Source organism: Bos mutus, chromosome 4, assembly GCF_027580195.1.
Source record: "Bos mutus isolate GX-2022 chromosome 4, NWIPB_WYAK_1.1, whole genome shotgun sequence".
Classification (NCBI taxonomy): Eukaryota; Metazoa; Chordata; class Mammalia; order Artiodactyla; family Bovidae; genus Bos; species Bos mutus.
The window spans coordinates 75,692,888-75,715,914 of record NC_091620.1 but is presented as its reverse complement, the minus strand read 5'-3'; the positions used below and the strand labels follow the sequence as shown (position 1 = coordinate 75,715,914).

General features: G+C 38.2%; 1 protein-coding gene across 4 annotated transcripts in view; it reads right to left on the bottom strand.

Moving 5' to 3' along the window:
• Positions 1-23,027, bottom strand: part of PHTF2 (putative homeodomain transcription factor 2) — a 136,941-nt gene that overhangs the window by 95,121 nt on the left and 18,793 nt on the right. The window lies entirely within an intron of this gene.

Here is a 23,027-nt window from a genome sequence, read left to right as displayed (position 1 = left end):
AATGGTTCCTTACCCCTAGAGAAAATTAATTCCAGACTGATTCCAGTAACCTCTGAAATAGTTTTCTAGTTTTTAATACCACACTGGCACAGGAGGGTACCTCTGGCAGGTGTTAAGGATGAGCCTAAACAGGTTCAAATGCAGATACTGACCCCAGATTTCATTTTTCAAATTGGGATCATCCACGGCCAAACAGGATCTCAAGGAAATTCTGAGAGTCGAGAGCACCCTCCTCAGCCAATCCTGGCACATGCAGATTTGCAAGGGCCAAGTTCACCCAGAGGAAACAAAATACCAGAGGTTTTTATACTCCATTTTTAGGAGCGCATAATGATTCAAATATAATGACAATAATTACCGGCAAGTTCAAATAGATCAACTTGTAAAATTTAAGGCAGAATTTACTTACTGCCTGTATTTTTTTTAAACTTTTACTGAAATATAGTTGATTTACGACGTTGTGATCGCCTACATTTATGATAGTGTTAGAGACCAAATTACTTATTACCTTTCCTAAGATACTGATTGTAACTTTAATTGATCAAATTCAAGTAAACCATGTTGTGAAAACCTCATAAATTCCCACATATCATGAAAAGAGGAGCAGAGAGTCAAAAGACAAGGATTCAAATGGCTCCACGAGCTAATATGTAATATTGAAGAGGTCATTCACCTCTATGACCTAGTTTCTTATATTTATAAAATAGGAACAACTGTACCAATCTATCCTCTATAAGATTCTTGTGACTAATAAATAATACAGTAACATAAAATGCTTTCCAATGTCTAATACATATAGATGCTCAATTATATTATTAATTTTATATTTTAAAGTTCCCCAATTCAGTAACTAGGGAGTATCAATAGTTCATTTTTTTTAAACATGGCAATCAGTTTAAAGAAGGAAAACAAAGTTCAATCACTTTCTATTGACATTTAAAAGAAAATTCTTGCCTGGGAAATCCCATGGACAGAGAAGCCTGGCAGGCTATAAGTCCATTGGGTTCCAAAACAGTCAGACACAACTGAGCAACTAAGCACCACCACCACCTAATTATCTTAAGAGTGCAATGTCAATTCTCAACTATATACACACCAATTATTTAGAGACTTCAAAGTCCACATCCTCTGAACTTCCTCAGTCAAGTGTGACTACCTTCATTTCTCTTACCAAGGTTTTGGGAGGAACCTTGTCCTTACTAACTTAAAAATCTCCCTTTTGTTTTTTCCTGGAGGCCTCTGGGAATATTTCATTAATTGTAACCACATTTTGTCCTAGAGGTTTCCCCTTGATTCTGTCAGTAGACTATTCATTAACATTACACAGTCATTGTAACTGTTAAGACATGTGTATGTCCAAACTGGTTTAACTCTCCTTTTCCCCGGCTTCTGTCCCCACCTTACCAAATGCAAATCACAAAAAATTCTACAAAAAGTATGACAATATCAATTTTTCACTTTACTGTCCTTTAATCTCACCCAATCTTTACTGATGAAAATTCCACATTATCTACCAAAGTAAAAATCCTTTTTCCTAATGTCCCAAGGTGTAAATAACAGGCATTTCATATACAAAATGTGAAAGAATTTTTTATTCAATCTACTAAATATGAGATATTTAATACATTTGAAGAATATTTAAATTGTCACATAATAATAGTTTTTTTTGTTTTTGTTTTTTTTTAAAGAAAAATGCTTCAATGCAAGTTAGGAAAACAGTACCTGGTTCAAATAAAATTTTGTGAAAAGCATTTTTTAATATGCTTTGGTTTATACCACACTATCCTTGGATATAAATTTCAAAAATCAACTATAACATTTCACTAGGTATATAAAATGTTCTAAATATTTTAATTATATTCATATGGACCTACAGAAATAAACTTTCAATTTTGTTTAAAAAAAAACAAACGAAACACAACCCTTCTTCATGTAAAGGTAAGTTTTGCTCCGCAAACTCATTTAACAGTTTCTCCACTGTGTCAACAACCTTTCAGTGACACTGAGTGGCTCATATCTATTTTTAAAACAGGTTTTACAGCATGCTAAGATGCATTCCTGAATCAGACATCTGACAAAGCATAAAGACACATTTAAATCAACAAACGATTTCATTAATAATGAAGATTGTTTATAAAGCTTTTCCAACTACTTTGATTCTGACTGTCCAGGAAGAGATCTCTTTTATCATGATAGTTCATGATAAATAACTTTATATGCTAAATTACAACACTAAGTTTAATTTACAGAAAAAAAGTAGAACATTATACTTATTGAGTACCTTAAACACAGGATTCTAAGAGGATTTTAATTTCTGATCAAATGACCTGATAGAAGTAATGTATTAAGATATAAAAATAATCCAATTGTGAAAATAGAGCTAACCATAGGCATAACATTCAAATATTGCCACAGGCAGTTACCCTGAGCTAATTCTCTCCTTGAAGCTGCTTTAGTCACCATACCTTGTCAAAGCATCTTTACTGTCAAAGCATCTTTAGTATCTCAAAGTTATGACCAACCTAGACAGCTTATTAAAAATCGGAGACATTACTTTGCCAACAAAGGTCCGTCTAGTCAAAGCTATGGTTTTTCCAGTAGTCATGTATGGATGTGAGAGTAGGACTATAAAGAAAGCTGAGAGCCGAAGGATTGATGCTTTTGAACTGTGGTGTTGGAGAAGACTCTTGAGAGTTCCTTGGACTGCAAGGAGATCCAACCAGTCCATCCTAAAGGAAATCACTCCTGAATATTCATTGGAAGGACTGATGCTAAAGCTGCAACTCCAATACTTTGGCCACCTGATGCGAAGAACTGACTCATCTGAAAAGACCCTGATGCTGGGAAAGACTGAAGGCGGGAGGAGAAGGGGACAAGAGAGGATGAGATGATTGGATGGCATCACTGAATCAATGGACATGAGTTTGGGTGGACTCCAGGAGTCGGTGATGGACAGGGAGGTCTGGCGTGCTGCAGCCCATGGGGTCGCAGAGTCAGATACAACTGTGCGACTCAACTGAACCGATGTAAAAGTCTACACAAATGCTTTAATAATGTAATCCTTTACTAACACACCACAAAATATTAATATTATCTAAATCAATGATACATATTTGGGTCCTCATTGTTATGCTATTCAACAACCTAGCATCACTCCCCACGGCACTTAGAACTGCATTTAGACCCTCTAAAATCTCACACTACCCTACTTACCCAGCATTACTGCTCACCATCTTCTCACACATCTGTTTCAATCGTACCATACTTCCTCCACTTTCTACCTCTCTGCCAAAATTAACACTTCTTCTCTTTCCAAACAAAGAAGATTTCAAGAAGGCCTTCTAAATTCCTCTTTCTCTAAAAGTTTCTCCCAAATTCCTCCATTTTAAATATTTCTCATCCTGTTCTGTATTCCCGTCACACTTAATATGTTCTGTTTGTACAGACTTTTGTATACTTGTCTGTACACGCCTCTACCACTATCTGCAGTTTTGGCTTTTTTAAATATTTATTTATTAGTCTATGCCTGGTCTTAGTTGTGGCATGCAGGATCTTTAGTAGTGGCATGTGGGATTTAGTTCCCTGACCAGGGATCAAACCCAGGCCCCTTGCTTTGGGAACATGGAGTCTTAGCCACTGGACCACCAGGGAAGTCCCTGTGTGGTCCAATGTGTTTGTTACCTCTGAACTCTCCCATACCTTTTTATATATAATAAACACAAATGTTTACAAATCAGAATAAACAGATGCCAACCAAAGCACCGTCACAGATGAATGAATTTAAGGGCCTAATGACTTAAGAAAAAAAAAAAAAGGGAACAACATAAGAGTTGTCAGTTAAGTTTTATTTGGGTAAAATGAGGACTACAACCTGAAAGACAGCCTTTCAGGTAGCTCTGAAGAGGCAGGGGCAAAGTTGGCATGTATGCGACTTTAGTGAAGGGGGATATGAGTAGTCAGTCACACATTTTGGCAGAAGGTTGCTGCTGGTCACAAGAAGGCTGTTGCTAGTCACAAAGAGCAGATGTCTCCATTAATGATTTTTTCCAGATGTGAGAATATACAAGAAATTAGGCTCATAAAATCTTCTCCAAGTATCTAACTATCTGAAGGCCTGTACTGCCAGTTTTTCCAAGAGCACAGAGTGCCTCATTCCAGATTCCCGCCCTGAATTCCTCTCAGGGTGTGTTGAAGGTCAGTGGCTAACAACTTCATTCTTGTAGTGTCAGACGCGAGGGACAATTTTTAGTAGACAGGCCAAAATTAAAAACTCTACCTGTCAAACTCCTGCACTACCTCAACATGCATATAAACAAAGAAACACTTTTCCTAATAGTAAAAGGTACAAAACTATAGTGAAGTATAATTAATACAGTTGGTTTATTAGCTGACATTTCAACCAACAAATATATAATGATTTGCAAACCTATGAAGTACAATGCTATAGTTAAATATAACTCAGCTGCATCCTCCAAGGCTAAAATAAGTAATTTTTAGACTTCAGAAACTAGGAACAAGGCAGTTTTCTCTTTAAAAAAACAAACACTAATGCACAAACCAAATTTTTTCATACTGATACTGAACTTAGGAAAAAGTGAAATTCTGGGAGAAGGAATGTGGTATGGACAGAAGGAAAACTTCTACTAGTTTCAGGGTGGCTGTGTTCTAATCATATGACCTACAGATTGCTCCAGAAAGCTTACAAAATAATTCATCTGGAACAGACTTTATTTCATGGAAATGTTGTGAAGAATAAACATCACAAACTATATGTTTAAAATTGTTTTCAATCTTAGGATAGGAAAAACAAATGCAAAAAGAGGTCTAAAAGGTACACACTTTCTGTTATGCTGCTGCTGCTGCTAAGTCGCGTCCCACTCTGTGCGACCCCATAGACGGCAGCCCACCAGGCCCCGCCGTCCCTGGGATTCTCCAGGCAAGAACGCTGGAGTGGGTTGCCATTTCCTTCTCCAATGCATGAAAGTGAAAAGGGAAAGTGAAGTCGCTCAGTCATGTCTGACTCTTAGCGACCCCATGGACTGCAGCCTACCAGGCTCTTCCATCCATGGGATTTTCCAGGCAAGAGTACTGCAGTTGGGTGCCACTGCCTTCTCCGACTTTCTGTTACACCAGTTCATAAAAGGAGTATTTGGCATTTTTATTTTCCTTCATGGAAACACCACATAGTCCACGTATTGGGGGCTAGCGGATAACACCTAAGTTAAGAAAAATTACAATCTTTTCCAGCAAATCTGGAAGACCCAACAGTGGCCACAGGACAGGAAAAAGTCAATCTTCATCCCAGTTCCCAAGAAGGGCAGTACCAAAGAATGCTCAAACCATCAGACAGTTGCACTCATCTCCCACGCTAATAAAGTCATGCTTAAAATCTTGCATGCTAGGCTTCAGCATTACAAGAAACAAGAACTTCCAAACGACCAAGTTGGGTTTAGAAAAGGCAGAGGAACAAGAGATCAAATCAAATTGCCAACATTCGCTAAATCATAGAGAAAGCAAGGGAATTTCAGAAAACCATCTACCTCTGTTTCATCAATTACACTAAAGCCTTTGACTGTGTTAATCTTAACAAACTGCAGAAAGCTCTTAAAGAGATGGGAATACCAGACCACCTTACCTAACTCTAAGAAACCTGTATGTGGGTCAAGGAGCAACAGTTAGAACCCTGTATGGAACAACTAACTGGTTCAGGATTGAGAAAGGAATACGACAGGGTTGTCTGCCTGTCACCCTGTTTATTTAACTTACACGCCGAGTACATCTTGAGAAAGGTCAGTTTGGATGAGTTACAAGCTGGAATCAAAATAGGTGGGAGAAACAACAACCACCTCAGATATGGGGATGATACCATTCTAGGTAAAAAGCAAAGAGGAACTAAAGAACCTCTTGGTGAGGGTGAAGGAGGAGAGTGGAAAAGCTGGCTTAAAACTCAACATTCAACAAACTAAGATCATAGCATCCACCCCATTACTTCATGGCAAACAGAAAACGAAAAGGCAGAAGCAGTGACAGATTTCCTATTCTTAGGCTTCAAAATCACTGCAGATGGTGATTCATGAAATCAGAAGACAATTGCTTCTTGGTAGTAAAGCTATGACAAACCTAGACAGTGTGTTGAAAAGCAAAGACACCACTTTGCTGACAAAAGTCCATATAGTCAAAAAAAAAAAGTCCATATAGTCAAGGCTATGGTCTTTCCAGTGGCCACATATAGTTGTGAGACCTGGACCATAAAGAAGGAAGGCAGAGCGCCAAAGAATTGATGCCTTCAAACTGTGGTGCTGGAGAAGACTCCTGAGAGTTCCTTGGATAGCAAGGAGATCAAATCAGTCAATCTTAAAGGAAATCAACCCTGAATACTCACTGGAAGGACTGATGCTGATGCTGAAGCTGAAACTTCAGTATTTTGGTCACCTGATGTGAACAGCCAACTCATTGGAAAAGTCCCTGATGCTGGGAAAGACTGAGGGCAGAAGGAGAAGAGGACCTCCAAGGATGAGATGGCTGGATGGCATCACTGATGCAATGAACGTGAACTTGGGGCAAACTCTGGGAGATGGTGAGTGACAGGGAGGCCTGGCATGCTGCAGTTCTTGAGGTCACAAAAAGTCAGACAAAACTGGACTACTGAACAACAACTTCTCTCTAAATCTATATTTACAAAAATATGTTGCACTATTGTGAAATCTAAGAGAATCCCTAGAGATATAATCTTAATACCCAGAATACTCTCTGTAGAACTTTCTGATGTGTACAACCAACCCACCCTGTATGTCCTTTAAAGTAGCTTCTTAACTTTAGCACATACCTATGAAATCTCTACTGATAGCATTCCTTTGGGCTTTCTTTTTTTTTTTTAATACTTAGGAGGTCCTTTGAATACTCTTTTATATTTTTATCCAGTGTACTGGGTAAGTGATTCTCATTTTTAACTGTTGTGCCACTTGGAGAAGTCAACAATGAAATACGATCTAAACAGTTTAACTTCCTCATTTACTCACAAGAAATTTTTTTTACATCAACTGTTCAGACTCCACTCAAATATGAATATACTATTAGAGGTGTCTACTAAAAATATTAACTAAGTTAGTGTTCCAGGTACTCCATTATCAAAATGATAATGCATGAAATGATAATCCAATGTTTTAAGGATTTAATAGAACTTAAAAAAGTATTTAGAGATCAAAAATTACTCACTAAAAATACCATGAATAAAATATGAAAAACACTACTTGAGAGATGTTTCAGCCAGAATCTGACTGACTAAACACTAATATTGCACTGTTGCAGGAACTAAGGACATAAGAATAAACAAAAACCAAGGTCCCTGCCATGAAACAAATTACCACGCAAAGAGAGAAGATAAATTAACAGCAGGACAAGATAAATTAACATCAAGATAATTTTGTGTTGAGGCGGTACTATGAAGGAAATAAGCAGGGAGATATAGCTGGGATGGAGTGCAGCACTTTTGGAAAAGATGGCTAAAGAAGTCCCCTCTGAGATGACATGTTAATTGAGATCTGAAGGATGAGGACAGCCAGGCTAAGAACCAAGGGAGGACATCCTGAGCAGAGGAAACAGTAGGAAGCACAAAGACCCTGAGCTAAGAATGAGCTTAGAATTTTTAAGAAGCAGAAAGGAGGCCTGTGTGACACAAGTATAATGGACACAGATGACAGTGGCTCTGTGAAACATGAAAGGGAGATAAGAGCCTTTTCACAGGGTCTCAGATATCACAGCAAATAACTTTATTATAAAGATAGGAAGCCACTGAAGTGATTTCAGCAAAGCAGTGATAATCTAACTTGCAAAGACCACTCTGAGAGCTGTGAAGAGAAAGGACTGGACTGAAGAACTCAGACTGCAAACAGCAAGGCTAGTTAAGAAAGTCAATCTCACACAGAAGCTGACAGTATGCTGGGCTCAGAGGGAAGCAGCAGAGATGGCAATTGGTGTGCAGTTTTTAATTTTATTTACAGGTAAAATCAACAAGATCTCGGAACGGACTAGTTTGGGGCAGAATGGAGGAGAGGATAGGGAGAGAAATCTAAATTTTTGGTGTGAACCATTTTTCTGAGATGAACTTCCATTTAAAAAAAAAAAAGGTTTATGAGAGTAATACAAAAAATTTGATTCAGGCTTGTTAAGGGGACATTACCTACTAGACAGAAAAATAAAGATGTCCAATAAGGAGTTGGATCCTTGAGTCTGAGCTTAAGATAAAGATGAGGGATAGAAATATGGGTATAAAAGTCACGAATACACAGCCAACATTTAAAATCAGTGTGTAGGGGGGCAGGTCTTCACTGGTGGCTCAGTGGTAAAGAATCCACCTGCCAATACAAGAGACATGGGTTCGATCCCTGGTGCAGGAAGATCCCACATGCCACAAGGCAACTAAGCCCATGCTCCACAAACTACTGAGCACAGGTGCCCTAGAGCCTGGGCTCCACAGGAAGAGAAGCGACTGCAACGAGAACCATGCACCACAACTGGAGAGTAGCCCTGCTCACCCCAACAGGAGGAAGGCCCATGCAGCAGCAAAGACCCAGTGCAACCAAAAGTAAAGTGGCAATAAAAAAGAATGCAAAAAATAAAAGATCCACCTGATGAAAAAACATCCCACCTTGCCAAAGCACTTACACCAGTTTGACTGTGGTGGCTAAAAGACATTTAAGGGGAGCTTTTCAACATTAAGGCAGTGTGATACCATGCTTGATTTTCTTTTTCTTTTGGGCCAGGGAATGAAGAACAGTGCTCCATCACCTCCTTTTTCACATTTTTCATTTTCCGTTTTTTTTTTTTTTCTGTTGAAGATTAACCCTAATTATCATGTCTGACAAATATGTGTGTATGATTTAAGCACTTTGTACATTTTATAGGGTGATGGTGACTTAATGAGTGTTTAGGTAGAGCACTCTTTCCTTCTCTTTCCACATTTTAGCTCCATGTATTTCCACATTCTCTCTCATTCTCGTTTTCTCAGTGTGTACTTTTCATACCTTAATATGCCCTCTAACCGTAGCACTACATGTTTTAATCATTGGCAGTGATTAAAATAAGCATAGGTGAAAAGTCTTTGATTATTGTGTAGAAGATGGCTATGAATCATGAAAAGGATTAGAAAGTTTAATAGTGTAGTGTACAGCTTATGGTTAATTTTTTAAATCTCAATTTAAAACATTATTGGATTTTTTAAAATTACAGTCCTCTGACAGCTGGATTGATTGGTGTTTCATCTCCTGTCATCCTTTGGTTTTCTTTGCCCACTGATTTCACAAAGATATAGACAGCAGGTAGTAAGTCCCTAGGAAAGTTTATTGATGAAACACTACTGCAAATAACAGTTGTCTCTGAAATATTTCATAGATTGATTAGAAAAAGATATTTAATAAAAGAAATTATACATTTGTTGGTAAAAAAAAAAAAAGAAGCTTTAGCAATATGGGGGGGGGGAACTCAGGTGTAGGCTACACAGGTTTAGGTCAAAACTAAACAAAATTTAACACCTGTGCCTTTCAGAGATGATGTCAATAAAATCATGTGACTGCCATATCAACTAAGAAGATTATAATTAGAGAAGGAAAGGGTTCAGCCTCAAGTCTACTACTATTCAGAGAAGCAAAAAAAGAGGGGCCAAGAGAGGAGGGTCTTTTACATAAGAGTAGGCTGCTAAGAGATCACTGGATTAAACAAACAGAAGTTAGAATTAATTGGTAGGAGCAATTCAAATGGAGTGGAAGAGAGAAGTCAAGGTCAAATGAGAAGAAATGGTTGATAAAGAAGAGAATGTTTAAAAAAAATAAAAATCACCAGCGACTGCTAGTTGACTCTCATTATTCTACCTTCCTCTTCCTTTTGCAAAATTCTGCTGAGCACATTGTTGCCCAAGATAAAGACCTTTCCTAAGCCAGGTGTGCCTATGACTATGTTCTGGTCCAGACACAAGAGGTGTTAGGTACAACTTCCAAGTTAAGCCCCTTAAAGAAAGCTCAGTTGGAGAAAGCCCTTTGTTCTTTTCCCCCTTTCTATTTCCTGCTCCTTGGAATGCTGTTCTCATGGCCAAAGTTACATCAGGCACCATGGATAGTGACCTTGAGACAGAAGGTAGGTATATTCATAGACAGGAAGGAACCTAAGTTGCCTGGTGAAACCACCATACCAATTCTGGACTGCCTACCTCCAAACTTTTTGTATCCAAGATTATAAATCCTTACAGCTTTAGCAACTGTTATTAGCAGCCAAACCAAATCTAATACTTTTGTATATAATAGTTTTGATAACACAATAATTTTTTTTTTTTTTTTTGGCCATCAAAACTTCATAAATGTTGTTGGCTTGTCTTTTGGAACTGTATGTATATAACTGAGAAGTTTGCAGTCAGCTAGATACCTGCCTCCCACTTGCCCATGTTAGTCAGATTTTCATTTTGGCCAGGATTCCAAAATAATTCTCTGCTTATTTCTGAAGTTAAGAACTACCAGGGTGTAGTCAGTTTTTCATCGTTTCATGAAATTTTTCCTGCTGTTTAGAGTCTTTCAGCCTGCAAGTGTTACTTTTAATCTCATACTTTTTTTTTTTCCTTTTTTTTCCTTAAATCTTTTTCTGTTCCGTTTGTTGGAGTTTCTATTTTGGGAATACAAGTTATGCTAATGTAGGATAGCCATATTGTTTTTTTCATGGTCTTTTTTTTTCCTGTTGTGTATTTGTAGAGTTGCCATGTCATTAAAAATAAAATCTTGATTATGTTTAACATGGGGAGTGCTACACTGAAGCTCATCCAATAGGTTCTCTTTGACAATTTCAACATCCTTCTTACCAGAACCACTTTTATTTCTGTACATACATGTGCCTGCACACAGTACACACAAACTTCAGTTTGAGAACTGGATAGTACTGTTTTAATCTTTTTTTCTATAATCCATCAATGGTCAGGAAAAGTCTGAACTAGAACAGCCACTGCTGAAAAGTCATTTAGTATCCTCTACGTATCCTCTACCAGGATCCATGTCCCTATCAGGGGACTATCCTATCTCTCTTCTTGGGTTTTGGTTCTTCTCCTTAACCAGAGTACATTTCAGAAAGTCAATGGTCCTTGACAGTGTGAGGCTCAGAAATAGTATGTGAGGGTCTTAAGGGATTTTTTGTTGACTTTTTGCTCCCTACTCATCCCTTAGATCTGCCTCCCTGAAGAGAATTAGTGAGAATACTTCATGGTTTTATAGACCTCATCTTTCCTTAGTCTGGCTTCTTGGATATGGGGCTGGAATTATAAATCTTGACAGATACATCTAGTATTTTCTCCTTCTTTTCTGGTCTCTACTGAAGTATTTGGCATAAGGTTGCACATACCTCCTTTTCCAGATTCTATTCCATTTTTTTTGCCCTCTCCTCTCCCCCTACCCACTTTTTCCTGTTTTCATTTGGTTTCAGTGAAGTAAAATTATGTGATTCTATAGTCAAAGCTATGGTTTTTCCAGTAGTCAGGTATGGATATGAGAGTTGGACCATACAGAAAGCTGAGCACAGAAGAATTTATGCTTTTGAACTGTGGTGTTGGAGAAGACTCTTGATAATCCCTTGTTCAGCAAGGAGATCAAATCAGTCCATCCTAAAGGAAATCAGTCCTGAATATTCACTGGAAGGACTGATGCTGAAGCTTAAGCTCCACTATGTGGCCACCTGATGCGAAGACCTGACTCAATGGAAAAGACCCTGATGCTGGGAAAGCCTGAAGGCAGGAGGAGAAGGGGACAACAGAGGACAAGATGGTTGGATGGCATCACCAACTCAAAGGACATGGGTTTGAGCAAGCTCCAGGAGTTGGTGATGGACAGGGAAGCCTGGTGTGCTGCAGGCCATGGGGTCCCAAAGAGTCAGACACAACTGAGCAACTGAACTGACTGAACTTCATTTTTACTCACAAATCCCTAAATTTACTTTTTAGTACTTATTTTTTTACGTACTAATGACAATCTTCTAAGTTAATGACTCAACTGAAAAGCAAAATTTAAATATTCTAAAATAGGATGCTAAACTAACAACAGCTGCAATTTTACTTCTGTTATTTCTAACAGAGGGAAGTAAAGGGAAGACATTCAGTTTCAATTCTTTTCATAAAATCAAGATACTAAACAGAAAATACAGGACCAAGCTTAAGCTTTTCTGTGAATCTGCGACAACTACCTCCAGGGAAAAACAAAGCTAAAATGCCTTTTCCCTCCTAATCTACTATTCATTTACTATCTACTTCACTCAATACTCGGAAAAGGCAATGGCACCCCACTCCAGTACTCTTGCCTGGAGAATCCCATGGACAGAGGAGCCTGGTAGGCTGCAGTCCATGGGGTCACTAAGAGTTGGACATGACTGAATGACTTCACTTTCACCTTTCACTTTCATGCACTGGAGAAGGAAATGGCAACCCACTTCAGTGTTCTTGCCTGGAGAATCCCAGGGACAGGGGAGCCTGGTGGGCTGCCGTCTATGGGGTCACACAGAGTTGGACACGACTGAAGCAACTTAGCAGCAGCAGCCACTCAATACTTAAGCAAGGAACCCTAGAATCTTTGTCTCCTTCCCTTTCCCACCACCACCAATTCTATTCCTGACACATGGGAACCATTCGATAAATATAAAGGAATAAATTAATATAGTCTATCTGTCACATGGGCAAAACATCTCTTATATAACCTGCCCCTGGCCCCACTACCACATGCCTAGTGCAAGCTCTATCATCTGTCACCAGGACTACTCTAACAGTCTCTTATTACTTCTTCACTTTCACCATTTATCTGTCTAAAATACTGACTTTATGTTTCTCTTCTTCTTAAAAAATCTCTATTAATTTCTTATTACCTAACAAAAGAGTTGTATCAGCATAGTATACAAAAGACTCTTCCTTTACAACCTGATCACAAATTCATTGTTTTTATAACCAGCAGCATCCATCATCTCTACCTTCTTCCACACACTAACCACTCCAATCTGCCATCCAAACATACCTTACAGTCAAGCCATATGGATTATCAAATATATTTTTACGCTTGCCTTCTAGTCCTGGTGGTAATTTCTCATTCTAAAATGACTTTTTCCTTGTTTTGACCTATTTGACAAGTTACTTTGGAACTCTTCTAGGACCAGATCATCACAGGAAATTAAATGATGAATATATAAACAAAGGAGAATATATAAACAATGATGTTTCAATGACTTAATGAAGAACAACTTAAGATTTAAATATTTGAAACTACCAGGGGAAAGAATGATGGAACTTCTTGGGGTTCCAGTGGTTAAGACTCCATGCTTCCAGTGCAGAGGACGTGAGTCTGATTCCTAGTCTGTGAACTAGGATTCCACATGCCACCCAGCACAGCCAAAAAAGCCAAAAAAAAAAACCCAAAAGAAACAAAAAGAGTGGACGAAACAGAAGCATCTAACAACTCCACTCCCTTATAATAAGTAACTGAAACTACAGCAAAAGCATACATATGTAAGGAATGAACTTGGAATTAGTTTTAAGAAAGTAGATGCAGAATTAATGGTGAAGTAGTGGTAAGAATCAAACTGTGTCCCCTGGGTTTTCTCGCCCCATAGTTAAAGTGGCCAATTTAAAATTAGGACATGTGGCTTAAAATACAGCAGGTAACTTCTTATGGGACAAGTGAACTATATTTTTAAAATGAAACTATGGTTGGTGATCAAACTTCATTATTTCATATAATAATAATACCATTATTAATATGTCCAGATAATCAATTCAAGGTTAATGAAAATGAAATTTGGGGGTTTTGCTTCGTATTACTACTAACTACCATGCCAAGTGACCCAAACTGCCTGAAATTCAGGAATGCAGCACAGTTTAATAGCCACTACACTCATAACATTATTGTGTCTGAGGGAGTTTTCTACAAATCAGGAAACCAACACTTCAATTTCTAGCCCATCCAAGTCCATACCACAGAGGAAAGTACTTTCTAACATACTACAACTACCATTTAACCAGAACCAACAGCTCAACTATGTATAACTCATTCTTTTCCTTGGTCTCTAATCTCTCCAGCTATACAGTACAATGCCTTTTTATATAAAGGATTTGAGCACCAGTGAATCTTGGTATCCCTAGTAGGGAGTCTTGGAACCAATCCTTGCGAGTACCAACGGATGACTGTATACACAGAAGGTATGTACTCAACAAAAGGAAATATTCCATTTCTGTTCTTCCCATCACAGCAAAATTTTGCTATCTCCTCCAATCGTTACACTTCCTCTCTTCAATCCAAGCATATCTTTGCTGCCCACACTCCAATGAAAGTTCTCTTTAAGGACACCAATGAATTCAGGTTGCCAAATCCAATGGTCAAGTCTCAGTTCCTCATCTAATCAGCAGTACACAACACAGCTGACTACGTTCCATCCACTCAGAACAACAGTCACTTACCCTCAAGAAAACCACTCGCTTGCGTTTGCCCCTAACTTTCTGGCTACTCCTCAGTTTCTTTGCTGACTCCCATCTTCTCCCTTATCTCATTCCTTGACATCTGTCTTCTTCACTCAGTCCCTTGGTAATCACTCAAAATATCTTGGTTTAAATACCATGTGTATGTAATGACTACTATGTATGAAGATTACATCTCTAGTCTCAGTTCAGTTCAGTCGCTCAGTCGTGTCCAACTCTTTGCAACCCCAGGAATCGTAGCATGCCAGGCCTCCCTGTCCATCACCAACTCCCAGAATTTACTCAAGCTCATGTCCATTGAGTCAGTGATGCCATCCAGCCATCTCATCCTCTGTCGTCCCCTTCTCCTCCTGCCCCTAATCTCTTCCAGCATCAGGGTCTTTTCCAATGAGTCAACTCTTCGCATGAGGTGGCCAAAGTACTGGAGTTTCAGCTTTAGCATCAGTCCTTTCAAAGAACACCCAGGACTCATCTCCTGTAGAATGGACTGGTTGGACCTCCTTGCAGTCCAAGGGACTCTCAGGAGTCTTCTCCAACACCACAGTTCAAAAGCATCAATTCTTCGGTGTTCAGCTTTGTTCACAGTCCAACTCTCACATCCATACATGACCACTGGAAAAGCCATAGCCTTGACAGACCTTTGTTGGCAAAGTAATGTCTCTGCTTTTGAATATTCTATCTAGGTTGGTCCTAACTTTCCGTCCAAGCAGTAAGTGTCTTTTAATTTCATGGCTGCAATCACCATCTGCAGTGATTTTGGAGCCCAAAAAATAAAGTCTGACACTGTTTCCACTGTTTCCCCATCTATTTCCCATGAAGTGATGTAACCAGATGTCATGATCTTAGTTTTCTGAATGTTGAGCTTTAAGCCAACTTTTTCACTCTCCTCTTTGACTTTCATCAAGAGACTCTTTAGTTCCTCTTCACTTTCTGCCATAAGGGTGGTGTCATATGCATATCTGAGGTTATTGATATTTCTTCCGGCAATCTTGATTCCAGCTTGTGCTTCTTCCAGCCCAGTGTTTCTCACGATGTACTCTGCATAGAAGTTAAATAAGCAGGGTGACAATACACAGCCTTGACATACTCCTTTTCCTATTTGGAACCAGTCTGTTGTTCCATGTCCAGTTCTAACTGTTGCTTCCTGACCTGTATATAGCATATACAGCATATAGCATAAAGCATCTATTTCTGCTTTATTGACTATGCCAAAGCCTTTGACTGTGTGGATCACAATAAACTGGGGAAAATTATGAAAGAGATGGGAATACCAGACCACCTGACCTGCTTCTCTAGTCTCAACTATCCCCTAAATTCACTAGATAAGAAAAAGTCAAACAAGTTTCCTTACTTGAGGACTTCCCAGAGCCTCCTATGTTGCTGTGCATTATAAACATGTAAGAGAAAACTATAATCATGTTGTTTCTTACACAGCAGAACCTTTTCCTCATGAGGCACCTCATAACACATACAATTAACTAAACATGGCCAACACAATTAACTAACAAGCCACTAAATATGGCATGCTTAGACATCTTTCAAGTACTTCCAACTTCTCATGGTACAAATTAATTATATGAAAATGGGCAAACTTTTCTATCAGTTGAAAAGACAATATCTTAGTTTGAGGATTTTTCAAGGCAATTCACTCTATTAGAAGAGAGTTTGCCTTAAAAATTTTCTTATGCAAAGATAAGTTGGTTGTCTTTCTTAAATTACACTCACCTGTATTATACTCTACATGAGCACAGAATAAATTTACCATATCTTCTGCCTTCAAATCAAATAATATAGCAAGTACATGCTGCTGTTAATCTTTCCTTTCTCTAGATTAAATATATCTGCCTCCTTCAACTGTTCTTCACATAACATGCCTTTCAAACCTCTCTCCATCCAGTCATCTTCCTTATCAGATAAGATCTAAATTCCTGGAATCTAGTTGGCCAACAAAACAATCTATTTGTCTGAAGAATGCAAACAACTGTGGATTTATAATGAACATGATCACTTAGTAATACAACCTAAGAGTATAGTCACTTTTTAAATTTTCAGCAGCCATGACACTGGTTAACTCAACAATAGTTTCTAAAAGTAAAGCTATGTATCACATACATCCACACACATACATACTCATACATAATCAATACACTTAGCTATATCCACTAAGAGGGCTTAGATGCAACAATTTCTCAGTAGCAATAAGCACATTTAACAAGTAAATCGGAGAAGGCAATGGCACCCCATTCCAGTACTCTTGCCTGGAAAATCCCATGGATAGAGGAGCCTGGTGGGCTGCAGTCCATGGGGTCGCTAAGAGTCGGACATGACTCTTTCACTTCTCACTTTCATGCATTGGAGAAGGAAATGGCACCCCACTCCAGTGTTCTTGCCTGGAGAATCCCAGGGACGGGGGAGCCTGGTGGGCTGCCGTCTATGGGGTTGCACAGAGTCGGACATGACTGAAGCAACTTAGCAACAGCAGCAACAAGTAAATATTTAAATAGTATTCTGGAGAAGGAAATGGCAACCCACTCCAGTACTCGTCTGAAAAATCCCATGCATGGAGAAGCCTGGCAGGCCACAGTTCATGGGGTTGCAAAGAGTCAGACACAACTGAGCGATTTCGCTTTCACTTTTTTTTTTTCCTACTACAGCAAAGAAATCAAGGCTCCTTAGAGAAATGTCTAATTTCAGGGCTAGTATAGAGACATGACAAGGTGATCCTAGAACATCTTGTTGAGTAAGAAATTAAAGTGCTCAACTTGCAATGCTTCCCACTCTAAAGCCTCCCCCTGCTGCACTGGCCCCTGTGGGCATGCCCATGGAAGCCAGCGCCCCAGCTGGCCCCTCAGACATGTGTACTCCAGGCCAGCTTCAAGAGCAGATGCTGGGGTAACAAGATGGGGCTGACACAGTGGGTCCAGGGACCTACCTAGAGGTCTTGGAGGCCCTCCTGGGGAGGAGAAGGTTGGATGTAGCTCACATTGACAATGGAAACACCAGGAAGTTTTTAATTTTTTTAATTTTTTTAAAAATTAAAATAAATTTTTTATATTTTGTTCTTGTGCTTTTTTATCTTGTTTCATTTTGTTTTTATTTTACCTAATAAACTTTAGTTTTCTAATTTTACTTTTTATCCTTTCTTCTTGTTCTGCTGTTTTTGTTTGTTGTTTTTTTTTTTTTTTTTTCTTTCATGCCACACCATGTGGCTTGCAGGTTCTTGGTTCATGGGCCATGGTCAGGTCTGAGACTTTGTGGTGGGAGCACTGAGATCAAGCTGCTGGACTAACAGAGAACTTCAGGGCTCAGGGACTATTAACTGGCTTCAGGTAATATTAACTGATGTGAACTTTCACAGAGGTCCTCTTCTCAGCACCACGACCTGGCTCCACCCAACTGCCAGCAAACTCCAGTCCACTCAACTCCAGTGCTGGACGCCACAGGCCAAACAACCAGTGAGACAGGAACACAGCCTCACGTATCAACAAAAATGACATAACAGAAAATTTGTGGCAGATGAAGAAGCCAAGCAAAAACCTACAAGACCAAACAAATGAAAAAAGAAATAGGTAATCTACCTGAAAAAAACTCAGAGAGAAATGATAGTAAAGATGATTCAAAATCTCACAAACAGAACAGAGGTATGGATCCAAAAAATACAAGAAATGTTTAACAAGGACTTAGAAGAACTGAAGAACAGTCATAAGAAGCACAATAACTGAAATGAAATATAAGAATCAATAGCAGAATAACTGAGGCAGAAGAACAAATAAGTGAACTGGAAGATACAATGGTGGAAATAACTGCCAAGGAGTAGAATAAAGACAAAAAGAATGAAAAGAAATGAGGACAGTCTCAGAGACCTCAGGTACAACATTAAACGCACCAACATCCAAATTATAGGGATCGCAGAAGAAGAGAAACAGAAAGTGGCTGAAAAAATTTGAAGAGATAACCGTCAAGAACTTTCCTAACATGGAAAAGAAAACAGCCACCCAGGTCCAAGAAGCACAGAGTCTCACATAGGACAAACTCAAGGAGAAACACACCAAGACACATATTAATCAAAATAACCAAAGTTAAATTCAAAGAAAAATATTAAAAACAGGAAGAGAAAAACAACAAATAATATACCAGGGAAACCCAAATAAGGTTATCAGCTGATCTTTCAACAGAAACTCTGCAGGCCAAAAGAGAGTGACAGGATATATTTAAAATGATGAAAGGGAAAAGCCTACAACAAAGATAACTCTACTCAGCAATGATCTCATTCAGGTTTAATGGAGAAATCAAAAGCTTTACAGGTAGACAAAGCTAAGAATTCAGGACCACCAAATTAACCTTACAACAAATTTTAAAGGAGCTTCTCTAAGAGGGAAACAAGAGAAGAAAAAGACCTATAGAAAAAAACCCAAAATGACTAAGAAAATGTTAACATATTGATAATAACCTTGAACATAAATGGATTAAATGCTGCCAAAGACACAGACTGGCTGAATGGATACAAAAACAAGACCCGTATATATTATCTACAAGATACCCACTTGAGACCTATTGACACACACAGGCTGAAAGTAAGGGAGCAGGAAAAGATATTCCATGCAAATGCACATTAAAAGAAAGCCAGAGTATGGATACTTATATCAGACAAAACAGACTTTAAAACAAAGACTGTTACAAGAGACAAAAAAAAATACTATATGATGATTAAGGGATCAATCCAAGAAGAAGATACAACAACTATAAATATTTATGCACCCAACAAATGAAAACCTCAATGCATAAAGCAAACATTAACAGACATAAAAGGGAAATCAACAGTAACACAATAACAGTGGGAGATTCTAATACCCTACTTATACCAATAGACAGATCATCCAGATAGAAAATAAGGAAACACAAGCTTTAAATCACACATTAGACCAGATAGACTTAATTGATATTTATAGGACATTCTATCCAAAAGCAGCAGAATACACATTCTTCTCAAGTGCATATGGAATATTCTCCAGAATAAATCACATCATGGATCACAAATCAAGCCCTGTTAAACTGAAGAAAACTGAAATTGTTTCAAGGATCTTTTTTTGACCACAATGCTATGAGATTAGAAATCAACTACAGGAAAAAAAAAAAAAAACTACAAAAAACACAAACACATGAAGGCTAAACAATAAGCTTATAACCACAAGATCACCAGAGAAATCAAAGAAAATATCAGAGAGTATATAGATGCAAATGACTATGAAAACACGATGACCCAAATCCTATGGGAGGCAGCAACAGCGGTTCTTAGAGGGAAAGTCACAGGCATACAATCCTACCTCAAGAAACATGAAAATTTCAAACCTTTTCAAACCTTTACAAATTTCAAAACTTTACAAGCTGCTTTAAAGCAACCAAAGAACGAAGAACAAACAAAACTCAAAGTTAGTAGAAGGAAAGAAATCATAAAAATCAGCAGAAATAAATGAAACAGAAATTAAAAAAACAATACCAAAGAGCAATGAAACTAAAAGTTGGTTCTTTGAGAGACAAAATTGATAAATTTTTAGAGTCAGATTCCTCAATTTAAAAAAAAAGGGGGAGAGGATACAAATCAACATAATTAGAAATGAAAAAGGAAAAATCACAGCTGATACAGCAGAAATTCAAAGGATCATAAGAGAGTACTATAAGCAACTATATGCTAATAAAATGGATAATTTGGAAGAAATGGACAAATTCTTAGAAAGGTACAATCTTCTAAAACTGAACAAGGAAGAAATAGATAGTATGAACAGACCAATTGTAAGTAATGAAATTGAAACTTCCAACAAACAGAAGTCAAGGAGCAGGGGGCTTCACGGGTAAATTCTAGCGAACACTTAGCAAAGTGCTAACACCTACCCTTCTCAAACTGTTCCAAAAAAACTGCAGAGGAAGGATCACTCCCAAGATCAATCTGTGAGGCCACCATCACTCGATAGCAAAACCAGACAAAGGATGCCACAAAAAAGAAAATTAAAGACTAGTAATACTGATGAACACAGATACAGAAATCTTCAACAAAATACTAGCAAACAGAATCCAATAACACATTAAAAGGATCATACACCATGATCCAACTGTGATTTATTCCAAGGATGAAAGTTTTCTTCCATAATAGGCAAATTAATCTACATGATATTCCATATTAACAAATTGAAGAATAAAAACCATATGATCATCTCAACAGATGCAGAAAAAGTCTTTTTTATAAAATATGTATTTTTTTATTGAAGTATAGTTGACTGACAATGTTTCAGGTGCACAGCAGGTGATTCAGTTATACAAATACACGTACTTTATTTTTGAAATTAATTTTCACTATAGTTCCCTATGCTATGCAGTAAACCTTTTTTGCTTGTGCACATCTATTTTTAAATTAGAAATGTAGCATTCTATTCATACTAAGTCAAAAGTAGAATCAAAATGTCCTAATTTGTTTATTTAGGCAAAAATTCCTGTTTTCTAAAATATATAATTATACATATTTTTATATATGTATACAAAAGCTTTTCTACACTTGATAAAGGTTTGAGAAAGAACATCCAAAAAAAAAAAAAGAAGAGATGGAGAAACTAGAGAACATAAACTAAATAAAATGGGAGCACTGAAAATGAAATAGAAAAAAGTGAGACAAACTAGATAGAAATAAAAGCTCATCATACAGTCCAGCTGTTTTTAAACATGACTGCTGGTTAGAAACCTAGCTGGAACATATCAAGATAATTCTGATATGCATCTGGATTTTAAAAAGTGATTACAGGTCTTTCTATTAGATCTTGGTTTTGGTGATACAGAGTACTATTATTTTTCTGTTAACAATGGTATTAAGTAATAGTTACTTAATCACAATAGTAAAAGATGTTTATCAGTTTTCACAATCAATAGCCAGACAAAAAAAAAAAAGATAGTTACAAGTGCAAGCCATAATGGCAACATGATTAACCAAACCTCTTGATGAAAGTGAAAGTGGAGAGTGAAAAAGCTGGCTTAAAGCTCAACATTCAGAAAACGAAGATCATGGCATCCGGCCCATCACTTCATGGGAAATAGTGGAAACAGTGGCTGACTTTATTTTTCTGGGCTCCAAAATCACTGCAGATGGTGACTGCAGCCATGAAATTAAAAGACGCTTACTCCTTGGAAGGAAACTTATGACCAACCTAGATAGCATATTCAAAAGCAGAGACATTACTTTGCCAACAAAGGTCCATCTAGTCAAGGCTATGGTTTTTCCTGTGGTCATGTATGGATGTGAGTTGGACTGTGAAGAAGGCTGAGCGCTGAAGAATTGATGCTTTTGGACTGTGGTGTTGGAGAAGACTCTTGAGAGTCCCTTGGACTGCAAGGAGATCCAACAAGTCCATTCTGAAGGAGATCAGCCCTGGGATTTCTTTGGAAGGAATGATGCTAAAGCTGAAACTCCAGTACTTCGGCCACCTCATGCGAAGAGTTGACTTACTGGAAAAGACTCTGGTGCTGGGAGGGATTGGGGGCAGGAGGAGAAGGGGACAACAGAGGATGAGATGGCTGGATGGCATCACTGACTCGATGGACGTGAGTCTGAGTGAACTCTGGGAGTTGGTGATGGACAGGGAGGCCTGGCGTGCTGCGATTCATGGGGTCGCAAAGAGTCGGACACGACTGAACGACTGATCTGATCTGATCCGATTAAAAAATCACATACAACTTGGGGGAGGGGGTCGAGCAGAGTGGTGTGCAAGTGGAAGTGCACACGTGCACACGTTTCATCCACCCAGCCAGTCTATGTCTTTTGGTTGGTGCATTTAATCCATTTACATTTAAGAGAATTATTGATATGTATGATCCTATTACCATTCTCTTAACTGTTTTGGGTTTATTTTCTTTAGTAGGGCTTTTCCTTCTCTTGTTTTCTGTCTAGAGAATTTCCTTTAGCATTTTTTGTAAAGCTAAGGTTTGGTGATGCTGAATTCTCTTAACTTTTGCTTGTTTGGAAAACTTTTGTTTTCTCCATCAAATCTTAAGGAGCCTCTTGCTGGGTAGAGTATTCTTGGCTGGTATTCTTAGTATTCTAGGTTATTTCCTTTCACCACTTTAAATATATCACCCCATTCCCCTCTGACTTGCAGAGTTTCTGTTGAGAAATCAGCTGACAGCCTGATGGGAGTTCCTTTGTATGTTATTTGTCATTTTTCCCTGTTGCTTTTAATATTTTATCTCTGTCTTTAGTTTTTGTCAGTTTGATTACCATGTGTCTCAGTGTGTTTCTCCTTGGGTTCATCCTTCCTGGGACTCTCTGTGCTTCCTGAACTTGGGTGACTATTTCCTTTTCCATGCTCAGGAAGTTTTCCGCTATTATCTCTTCAAATGTTTTCTCAGGTCCTTTCTCTCTCTTTTCTCCTTCTGGGACCCCTACAACGCGAATGTTGGTATGTTTAATGTTGTCCCAAAGGTCTCTTAGGCTGTCTTCATTTCTCTTAATTCTTTTCTCTATATTCTGTTCTGCAGAAGTGACTTCCACCATTCTGTCCTCCAGGTC